Raw genomic sequence first — 11,562 nt, forward strand, 5'->3', positions numbered from 1 at the left:
ACACTCAAGCCAAGTGCTAGAAACACGGGGATAATCATGCAGTCTGTTCTTAATTCTTCTGTGCATTAGTTGATTACAAAATTGTTGGAACTGGATATTTAATCCCTTTATTGATCTGCTCTCTCAACTGTCTGAAATTAATCTGTTTGTGCAGCAACTTCAATACCGCAGCATAAGTCTGATAAATATAAAAGTATAGAGATCCCTGGAAGGTACTGAGGCATGATATCCTAATGTTATAGGATAAAAATAAAAATATAACTTCCACAAATCAAAGAGGTATAAAGCTGCGAGATATGGTGTAGAATAAATTCATTGGCTTTCTTTCATAGACTTTCCAATTTTATTGATATTGTTGATCTATTGCCTGTTTAATGGTGATTAATGGATATTCCAGTGACATTTTCAATCGCTGCGAAGAAAGGGCATCCCAGTTCGCACAAAGGTTACATACTCAATGGCTCTAATCTCTTCCCTGGTACATCAATAATTGCATGTATTATGCAACATATTTTCTGCACATGTTCAATTGGTAGATCCATTTTTACCTTGAATCTTCCTTCCCTTTCTGCTGCAGACAAAGCCTCTGCATAAAACTTTGAGGTGAATCATGCCCAGAACCATTAACATGTATAAGAGGGACCTCCATCGGATATTGAAGTTCCACCATTGTTTCACGTTTTATTAAAATGTACAAATACATTACAACAACTACCTAAATCCATTTCCTTAATTATAATTTGCGCTGAGAGCATATTGTACATTTCAAGGAGCAATATTTTAATAACAGAAGAAAGGAATTCGAGCTCTGATAGGAAATGGAGAAAATAAATCATCACTACATTTGCTGGATATCATATTCGTTCATTAATGCTTCTAGCTCGACATTGGACATTCAGTAATCGAATTCAAGATGGTTTGGTATCACTTTCATGTGTGTTCTCCTGCACATTGTTTTGTGACTGACTTATTTATCTGTGGATATTGATGGGAAATGTCAGGAACAAACTAAAGTGTGTTAATTGTGAATATGCATTGGAAACTTAAACTTATACAGAATCGGAAGTAGATTCTAGAAAGAAATATGATACAAAAGTTCAAAGAAACCAAAGAAGATAAAATGAAATGAAGGCTGTGGCCGAGGGAAAATGTCACTGCATGAGTAATCCGGAATCACTATGTTGATGTTCTCGGGTTACAAGTTCGAAATGGAACTGGTGGGATTTAAAATTCTATGCATAAAATGTGGAATTCAAAACTAGTCTCAGTGAGGATGCTGATGAATATTTTACCCAATGATGTAAAATCACATTTGGTTCACGAATGTGGTAAAAATTATGTCATACATATCTGGTCTGGCTGAGATATGACGGAGGCGTGTCCCGGCTGATTACGAATGATGATACCAAAAAAAAGAGGAACGGAATAAGTTCAGGAAGCCAGGAAGTGCAATGCGTTTTGGGAGAGATGAGAAATGTTAAAGGCAAGAGTTCAATTTTGTTTTTGGTGTGCAGACCTCTTAACAGTAAACACACTGGAGCTCAAAATACAAAATAATAAACTATGAGAGGTTATCAGAAAGTTCCAGCGAAATTAATTCAATGGACGATTTTCATCTAAAAAAAAACAGGACTCATCTGATGGGCAAATGGAGCGTAGGTCCTGAAGTCATAGAATGCTTTCGGAATAGTTTATTAGAAGTGCACGTTCCGACCTCAACCATAGAGCAGCCTGTGCTCGACCTCAGCGTGTGAAATGAGAGAAGATTAATTCAATATATCGTAGTGAAGGCGCCCTATGTATCTACGATCATAATTTGATTGAATTTAACACTCAGTATGGTGGAAAGATGTGCTGCCTAGTACTACCATTTTAAACATACATAATGACAAGTATCAGGGCCTGAACGTAGAGTTTGTTAAAGAGAACTGGCAAAGTAGATTCATTAAGAGGCAGTAGAAATGCAGTAGCAGATACTTAAAGCGATATATGACAATACACACAATTAATGCATTCCAACAAGAAAAAAATACAATCCGTGGGCCGATTATAAATAAACAGAAATATTTAAAGACAATATCAAACTTAAGGAAAATAAAAACTTTACTTTGCAAAGGCAGCTGGCATGTCAGAAGATTAGAAAGGATGTAAAGAAGATGAATAAATGAGAAAATAGATGAACAAGGAGAAAAACGATAACGTATGACAGAAAGCAAGATCGAAATATAAAGTGGGCAGTAAGAATCTCTATAGATACCCAAATAAGATAACAGTTAACTAACTTATCGCTGGTCCTATAGAAAGTGTGTCTCGGAAACTAATAATCGAAACGCAAGGAGACCGAAAATGAGCTGAGCACATACATTGCATTGGCCTTCATTATGGAGGATTCAAACAACATCCTAGTAGTTGCTGTAAATCAATGAATAGGAATAGGAGGGATGGAACAACTCATGAAAATTACAATCAGCAGGTTTGTTGTTCTGAAGAAATCTATGGATCTGCAGTCTGACAGCGCCCGTGTCTTGATGTAATTCTCACTAGTGCAGTTAAATAAGTGGCTAGTGAGATAACAGATGCATTCATTTTATTTTGTTTAAGATGTCTTTGATACGGGATGTTTCCATTACATTTCAAACAATTTAAGTTGTTTATGTCAATGGGAGTCATGTCAGGGAAGGTCGAGGAAGCCAGGTACTGTTGGCCATTTAAGTTAACATAGTGAAAACGTTATAAAATATGATTGAAGAGTTTCTGGCAGGGCTCATGTTGTTTAAAACCAACAAACACTAGCAGCCTATATAACCTGGTGGGTATCGCTCCAACTGATATAAGAAGAATGGTAACCAGCAAGAAAGAGCGACACTGTCAAACATCAGATGAGAGGCACCATCGACATCGTCATACACCTGCTCCCAGCCGCCTAAAGTCAAGGAAGAGCTACGTGAACAGTGTGGTTCCATTACAATCAACCCCATCTGAAGCCCGCATCGCCTTGTGGAAAGATCGGCTCGCCAGTCTTGAACAACCCCCAGTGATGGAAATTCTACCGGATGAAATCATTCCCCTGGAGCTAATTGAAACTGGGCAACTTGGAATTGCCTTAACAGATTTACGACTGGTGTAGGTCGTTCAATGTTGTCACTACGCAAATAGGGATATACAAACAGCCCGAAAACTTGTGAATGTGGAGCTGAGCCACAAAATATGCAACATCATCTGCAATGCGAATCAGTTAAGGAATCCTGCGCTGTTGCAGATCATGCCAAATTCAACAGCAGGGCGCAAAAATATGTTAAGTCCTAGCTGGAACATGTGAAGACTGTCCGTGGACACGATAAGAAGACGGCAGGGCACTTGGGAAACATGAAGGCAATCAGGCAGAGACAGCATGGTTTTGTCCATGGGGAACCCTGTATAACAAAATTATTGGACTAACTTTTAGAAGTAACATGTGCTGTGGATAAGGGGAACGAGCGAATGTACCACATTGTGTTAGAGCTAATAATTATGAAAGCAAACAGAAGGTTATGGGTTATTTTTAGAAGAACTGGATACTAATGAAGGGAGATTATGCTTCAGCTCCACAGGACATTGGTGAGACCACTACTGCGGCACTGTGTACAGTATTTGCCACCTTATTTAAATAAATGTGTATATCTCTTAGAAACATTTAAGAGAAGGATAAATATACTAATGCTAGGATTGGGCAGGCTGCCTTCTGAGGAGTGATTTGACAGCGTTGGCTTGGATCCACTGGAATTTAGAAGAGTAAGAGGCAACTTGATTGTGACCCATAGGATCCTGAGCGGTCTTAAGAGGGTGGATGTGCAGAGGATGTTTTCTCTTGTGAGAGCATCTGGAACTTGGATTCACTGTTTAAAAATAGGGGATTCACCTCTTTTAGATCGAAATGAGGAAACATGTATTTATTTATTTTTTCAGAGGATATGTGACACTTTGATTCCACTTCCTCAAACGGCATTGGAAGAAGTGTCATTTGAATATTTATTAAAGGAAAGCTTTCATAAATAGTTTTAAAACAACTGGGTGAATGTTACGGTAGTAAGTCGGAGGTAAATTCAGATCAGCCATGGTCTTAAAGAATGATGCAGCAGGAACTAGAGGCAGAGTGGCCTACTCCTGCTCAATTTCACATGTGTTTTGTTATTGTTCGTACGTACGTTCGGATGTTAATTACCGGAAAAAGACAAAACTGGGATAGTTTCAGAAACTGTAATTAAATAATCAGCATCATCCTCTGCTGGAGAAGTTCAATAAGGGACGATGTCAACCGATACATTTACCTTGTTACAATTATCACTAAACATCTTTAACAAACATGAAACTTCCTCCTATTGACACATATTAAAATGGCTTAAATATAGAACATTTCCATGGAGTGGAGAGATCAGAAAGCTAAAATAATGATTTCAGAATAAAGCCTGCTGTTTTCTATCAGTTGGCACAAGTTTACACAAACAGAACCTCCCATTGACCATTGTTCCCTGGAGTCACGTATTCAACTCGGTTTAGTGCCAGCACTCATTTCAACTCTGCACTGATACATACTCTCAGTAAGGCATGGTCACTTGGGTCAGGCGGGTACCTTTTTTTCGCGACAAACACACCATAAAATTGACACTGACAAGTCAAGTCCGCATACAAATCCAGGACGGATTCCGTCACTCTATGCAAGATTCCACGGCATTGCACAAAATTCCAGCAAGTTATAAGAATGTCTCGCTTTACCGTATGAAGCTTAATATGTTGTTCAATCAAGGGCCGGCCCAATATTTTATTTCATTTTGCCGATTTGTCTCTGGCCTCAGCCTGTTTGCAAAAGGCCAATTATTGAAACCTCTTTCACTTTCTGCTTTTCCGCCACTTGGTCGTTTATGAGTCAGAGTCTGAGCTTTGCCAACATTTCTTTCTTGAAATTGAAACAGCTAAAATAGTGCATTTCACAGGAACTTTTGCAGTGAAACGCACATATTACACAAGTTAGAGCCCCTGGCTTCGTTTATGAAGGCTATATACAGGTGGAGGTAAGCATTGTGGTATAAATGTGACCAATATAGATTCTGGTGTTTCAAAGAGAAGGAGGAAATTGGTCTATAAATGTAGCTAGCACACCCGGCAGTGTTCTACAATAGGGAACCATTACTGTATCAATTAGGACTCCAATTATTCAATGTTTATCATAGCTGTATAAAGGTGAACACTTCAGCACTGTATTCAAAAAAGCATGCAGACAATCCCATCAACAAGTCACCTTTCAACCGCACAACATCCATCTCCAATGATGCACATCATTTCTATAATTGTATCAGTCATTTGTGCAGTTTTCGCCACTGGAATTGTTAGCGAATTGTAAATGTGGGCCTTGGTATTTTGCAATTACCGTGCACAATGTATTTGGTTAATAATATTAGAAGTTACGGGTTAAAAACTGTTCAGACAATGATGAATCAATGAAATTGTTTGATAAATGATGTAACTACCGTAGTTACCCATAAATCGTGATTATGTCTCTCGGTGGTTTATCTATTTTATTATTGAGATCTTCGTGAAATTTCAATCTCCCACACTGTCCGTGAGAACATCAGCTCTATACCTGTTAGGTGATAGGGTCCTTGCAGAGTAGAGGGGATTTGAGCAGCATTTCAGAACAACATTCTGGAATAATATGGAATTGTACATTCAAATTACACGGACCGTCTTTAAGAATTGAGATATCTGGTTGTGTGGAAATTTACCTCTTCTTTACTCGTTGGTGTTTGTTTTCTTGGTAAGGCTTGATATCCAATTCTGTACACTAAGTTCAAATTTTTAATGAAATATCGGCGCGTTACTGTTAGTTATCTGTGACGAGAGAATCAGCGACACTCGGCCAGTGGAGCTTCCCCATCCTTTTACTTGAGATCATGACACCCTGGTTTTCATGTCGTGTGTACATGTGGTTCCTCGGGAGCGGTGGTCTAATTGCAAGGAATGAGAATGTGCACCAATTGTTCTACAAGATCCTGGGTAACTTCCAATAATTACATGTTGACATCTCTATTCTTGACTTGTAGATTGCTTTTTGCTTGTTTGTCGATATTTACAATTAGTTCACGTATATGACAAATATTGAAGGGGGCCCTGCAGTGAGTCTAGAAGCCCGTATGAATGTCAAAGTGTTTTCAGGAGATCGGGATTTAGTCTGTATTTATTTTCTTTTTTTAAATGGAGCATGTGTTATGCAATGCAATCCAGGCAGATTTGGCAGCTATTTTTATAGGCAGGGGATCATGATGGGCAGACAGGGCCGTGTGGGTTGTGTCCATGATCATGTTGAATGGTGGAGGAAAGAGAATGGCCAAATGTGCTTCTTTTTGCTCCAGTCTTATGTTTCTATCATTCTAATTTATTTATAATAAAAACAGGGTACCGAGGAAGTTAAAGTGCTTGCAGGGGAATCCTAAAATTTCACGTTATTGGAGAGTTAAGAGATGGCTTTGCATGTGTAACATAACTAGCGCGGGTTCCTTGCTTTGAATCAGTGCTTCTAAAACGATTCTTCATTGCAAAATATGACTTGTTACATTTGCCAGGATGTCCGTTTGTAAGTGCCAATATTAATAAAAATCACTGACTCCACTCAGGTAGACGGCAGCAACCCTCAATTTCTGCAAGCTCCCTCATTCTTTGCCAGCATTTAAAACTGCTCACGCACCGTCATGCTCTTAATATCCATGTTGTATGCTCACTGAATTCGTTTTGTTGTTTGCAAAGGTCTCAGAATGCATCAGTTTCGGTTGAAACACAAACATCAGTGTAAACAGATGAATGCGTGGCAAAGTTTTGAAGGGAATTATTCTATTTCAATTCATCCTTATCACCGTTGACAATCGATTTTAAGGAATTACGTAGTAAATGCCAATGTCTGTTGAGATTGTTTTCATTCTAAGTAGCGTCCGGTAAATTTGGTATCCGATGAATGGCTCCTGATAAAAAAGGTAACATTATACCTGCACCTCTGCTGTGTTCGTACATTGATCTGCATTAAATCCTCAGGCACCTACAATTCTCCAGATACACCTTTGGTCCAGGAGATTTCAGGGTGACGTTAAAATATGGCTATTTAGGCTGATTCGATGCAAGTAAGCAGCTGGCTTTTTTACAGGGCGCATTCCTGTGACTGGATGAAAGCGAGTCAATGCTTTGTATTTGCACATACTCACTCCTCTTGTTTGCTTTTGATGAGCAACAATATTAAAGATACATTGGCATAGAAATTGGACAAGAAAAAGTGTGTCATTATCCATGGCTTCTTCTAATTCACTTCAAAAACACAGGGAGGAGTGTGGATCCAACTGTACATGAATCTCCTGATTGATTGGGAATCGGAGACATTTATCATGAAATGTAGATTTGTTGTGTTATACATTTGGGAAATGTGCACAAATTACGGTAACTTTGTAACGTGATTCTCTTTTGTGATCAGGGAAAAACTTATCTGCAGGCTGTAAACTGTCCTGTAGTTTCGGTGATTACATGAAATTGCGCAAAAAAAGAACCTTGATATCTTTTTAGAGGCTTTATCTTATACAGCTCAAATTCAAGTTCCGAGATGAAAATTCCTGGCACATTATGTCAACATTGGAGGCGAACTGCCAAAATCACACGAGCAGAGAATCCGCCACAGCGCCAGCTGCTTCTGGCTAGTCCACAGGACAACAAACCACGCAGTGACAGTTGTGAGGCTCTGCAGGCTGCGAGCTGCGTTTTATACATTGGGAGATATGAATGCCCATATTGTTTCCAAGCGTTCGCCTTCTATAAACCACAACCCTTCCTTTTTAGGGAGAATTCATTGCGTCTCCCCGATAGAGATCGTTGAATGTGAAATTCCACTTTGTTCCCTGTTTCCAGTAAATGTATCATTTTTTTTCTTTTCCTCGACTGTAGCCTTATCGAGTAATCATGTTTCCTCAACTATTTGGCAACATTCTCTATGCAGCTGTGCAACCCATTTAGTGTGTACAATGCCTAAGCAATTCTGAGTGCTACAGCTCAGAAGGTCTGTTGCTCTACACTGGGCAATTGCAGCGAATTTATGATTTTAAAATGTGTTTCCTTCTTTGCTGGCTGCATTGATAATGGTAATCGACGTGAAGTGCGTTGATTTCATTGTAGTATTTCACCGAGACTTCGACCAATAAGGCCACTTACATAATCACATGATGATATAATTTGCGAGTGTTTCCACAATTGTTAAAGGCTTTCTCTGCAACACGTTATTTAAGTTCCATTGCATCCCCAATTCTTTCTGTGCCATTGGTGTCTCATTTTTAATGGGAATATACTATAGATACTGCAAAACTGAAATATGAGCAAAAAACCTTGAACTATTTAGAAGACCAAGCAACAGTTGTAAAGAGACTAACAATATTCATCATTCAGCCAAGTGTACTTCTTTTAAAATGGTAAATATTTTGCTGTGATAGTTCCAGTAAAACAGGGACCTTGAAAGTGGGAACGTAGAAAGGTATTGAACGAATTCAAGTTGAGGTATGTGATACTGTGGACGACACAGGTGGTTAAACGAAGGGCAGAATTTTTACCAGCTCCCTCTGTAATCAATATTATAGGAACACAATATTTGACATGATTTATTTTTAAGGTAGGTCTGAGCTTAGAAATATGCAGTGTCTCAGACATGGAGATAAAGTATACTTGTAGAAAATTCAGGTGAAATTCATTAAAATAGGGCACGGGGCTGAAGAGAGAATGGCCTGGCTGATGTGGGGGGGAAAAAAAAAAACTACATTTGAAACGTACTTGATGGGGAATTTCACGCTTGTGGTCTTCACAGTGTTTTTCAGCAAAACAACGAAATTATGTCTGCTTGGTCGCCCGAATGTACACAGATAAATATTGGGAGTAATGAATAATCAACCATTTCACATTGGAAGGAGTGAATATGGCTCTTAAAGTTGAAGGAGAGGATATGATTGGACAGCTCTGCACACCCATCACTTTTATGGGAAGGTGTCATTAAAAGGATAGTGGGTATTATTGGTGAAGCATTAATAGACAAGGGACTGTTTATGGAATGTAACCTTGTAATTTAAAAAAAAAATCGAGAGGTTGAGTGAGTAGGATTCGTGGTAGCGTTGCAAACAATATGGCTGAAATGGCAAAGCTTGAGGCCTGAATTTGTATGTTTGTGGAGTGAATGTTGAGGAGTAGTTTTCACCATGGTGTAAACAGTAATGGAGACGAGCGTCACCTGAAATCTCTGCAATGTAATACGCATGTTCGACGGAAAGCAACCATAAAGGAAGTGAGGTCACAATTGAGGAAAAGATAACTCACATCCCAAGCACCGTTTGGAAGCTTCTAATGCCAGAATGGAAGTTGTGGAAACCGACAGGTTGGGAGTTTGGCATAGCAACCACAAGAGAGCAGGATTGGATACATTTAAATCATGGTAACTGTGTGGATCAGTTTCTTATGGGACATTATTATTGACAGAAATGGAGACCCCTCTCATCCTTCAACGTCTTTATGTCCCCAAGTTTCTATGTTCTCTGAACCTGTTGTTTGCGTTCTAGTGATCTACACTAGATAAATTGTTTCCGCCCCTTCCCCTTCATTACTTCAAATTGACAATTCCACCCAATCCTCCAACACCCTAAATTTCCACTCTCCTCTATATGGGACATCCGATGCCATCACAGGTGAGAAAAACAAATGTTCCATGGGGGCGACACTGTACCACTGACCTGTTCCTGTCAATCTAACACCTATAACTAAATAGAGCAAATATAAGGAACCACATTATTTTGCCCAGATGTTTTACTGCAGTATCAGTACCCAGTATCAGTGGACAATAACTTGGCTGTTCCAAGCAGCAAAGTTAAACAATTTGAGATTCAGCATGCATTCCGACTTTTAACTAAAGTTCCCCATAGACATTTTATACTCGCAGAAATGCTAAAAAATAAGTCTTTAGATTACCTCTCGAGAAATTTACCATGATATTCACCATATTCCCTTTGGCTTCATTAAAAGAATGTGCTTGGGATTGTGGTTGGTGCAGAAAATTATATAATAATTATGCACATGAAATCTAGATTAAATGCATGCCAATAATATGTTCTCAAAGTTTAAATGAGCTCCTTTTAAACTGGTCATTTTAAGACTAAGGGTGCAATTTTCAGGTTGCAATCAGTGAATTAATAACTCTGTGTAATGTTCTGTTAAATAGCTTGCAGTTTGTTAGCGACAGCAAAGAGTGTAATTCGCATGTCAACTCACTTAACAGAAAGACGTGTGGATCGAGATTTTAAAGGAAACCGTGTTTTAAGCTATATTACTCTATTCGGACATAAGCAAAATACAGTCACTGAAATTGCCAACATGCCTGTGTTTTGCATTATTATTTCCACGGGAAAAATGATAGCGTTAATATAATGCATGGAATTATTTCCCTTGATTTGGTTCAAATCTTTGTATGGAGTTGCTCGGAGTTTGGCATGATATCCAATATTCATTGGGAATTGATTACTGGATTTGAAGTTTTTTTTGTTTTATAGTACTCGTTCGGGTGAGGGCTGTAGTTCTGTCAAAGTTTTTTTTTTCTCCCTCCGTGCTGGTAAAACCTGCTGTTCCTTTTGCAGATATTTCAGAGGCCAGGAAACACGTAGCAGATGTAACGAAGGGAAGCACAATGGAACTTATGTAAATATTACTTGCTTCCTCTTTTTCACCACACCAAATTAAATAGATCAAAAAGTAAAGGAGCATTATCTTTCGTTCTGCTCTCGGATCCTCTGCAGTTCAGTGCATGAAACAGCCGTGGACACATTTAAATTTAACAGGCCCAATGCTATTGTTCTGCTCACGGAGCAGTTGCTATCGTAACCACACGGTGGAAGCAGCCTTCATGGCCTGGACATGAATTCCAAACTCAATTTTCGTGTGTGCCCAAAACGATATAATTTTGTTTTGTGTATAGCAATCCAGGTATTAGGATAGAATGCTTTGAGATTTAAGCACTGCTCCACTGCACAGGAATACAGTAGATTTGAATGTATTTGAGAGCCTTTGTTTCATCATCTAACCCCGTTCATTTTATCACTTTACATTACTAAATTCCTACAGTATAACCAACATATTATAATATTAACTCCTTTCACCTCCAACTAAGAGAAGAGAATCATTGATATTGATCAATAGAATTGTTCACAATCCAAAATTATGTTTCATGCGGTATTAAATCACTGTTCCGCGATTGTCCCCAATTTGACATTTAAAAATTGATAGTCAGCTTTGACTATCTATCAGGGCGATGAGACTTCGTTGAAATGCAGCCAGAAACCATTCCTAGACCGTCTGCGGGGGCGGGCTGCACAGCGTGTGTCGACTACTTGCATCAATCTAGAAGTTATCGCGGATTTGATATTAAGCGGAGTCTAATATCCGTCCTCCTGCCAGAGTCGTAGTTGCTACATATTGCATTGATCCCCGGTAACAGAGAAAAGAATGTCGCTGAATGGGTGCAGGGAAATT

The sequence above is a fragment of the Cetorhinus maximus genome, chromosome 36 (genome assembly GCF_964194155.1).
Source record: "Cetorhinus maximus chromosome 36, sCetMax3.hap1.1, whole genome shotgun sequence".
NCBI lineage: Eukaryota > Metazoa > Chordata > Chondrichthyes > Lamniformes > Cetorhinidae > Cetorhinus > Cetorhinus maximus.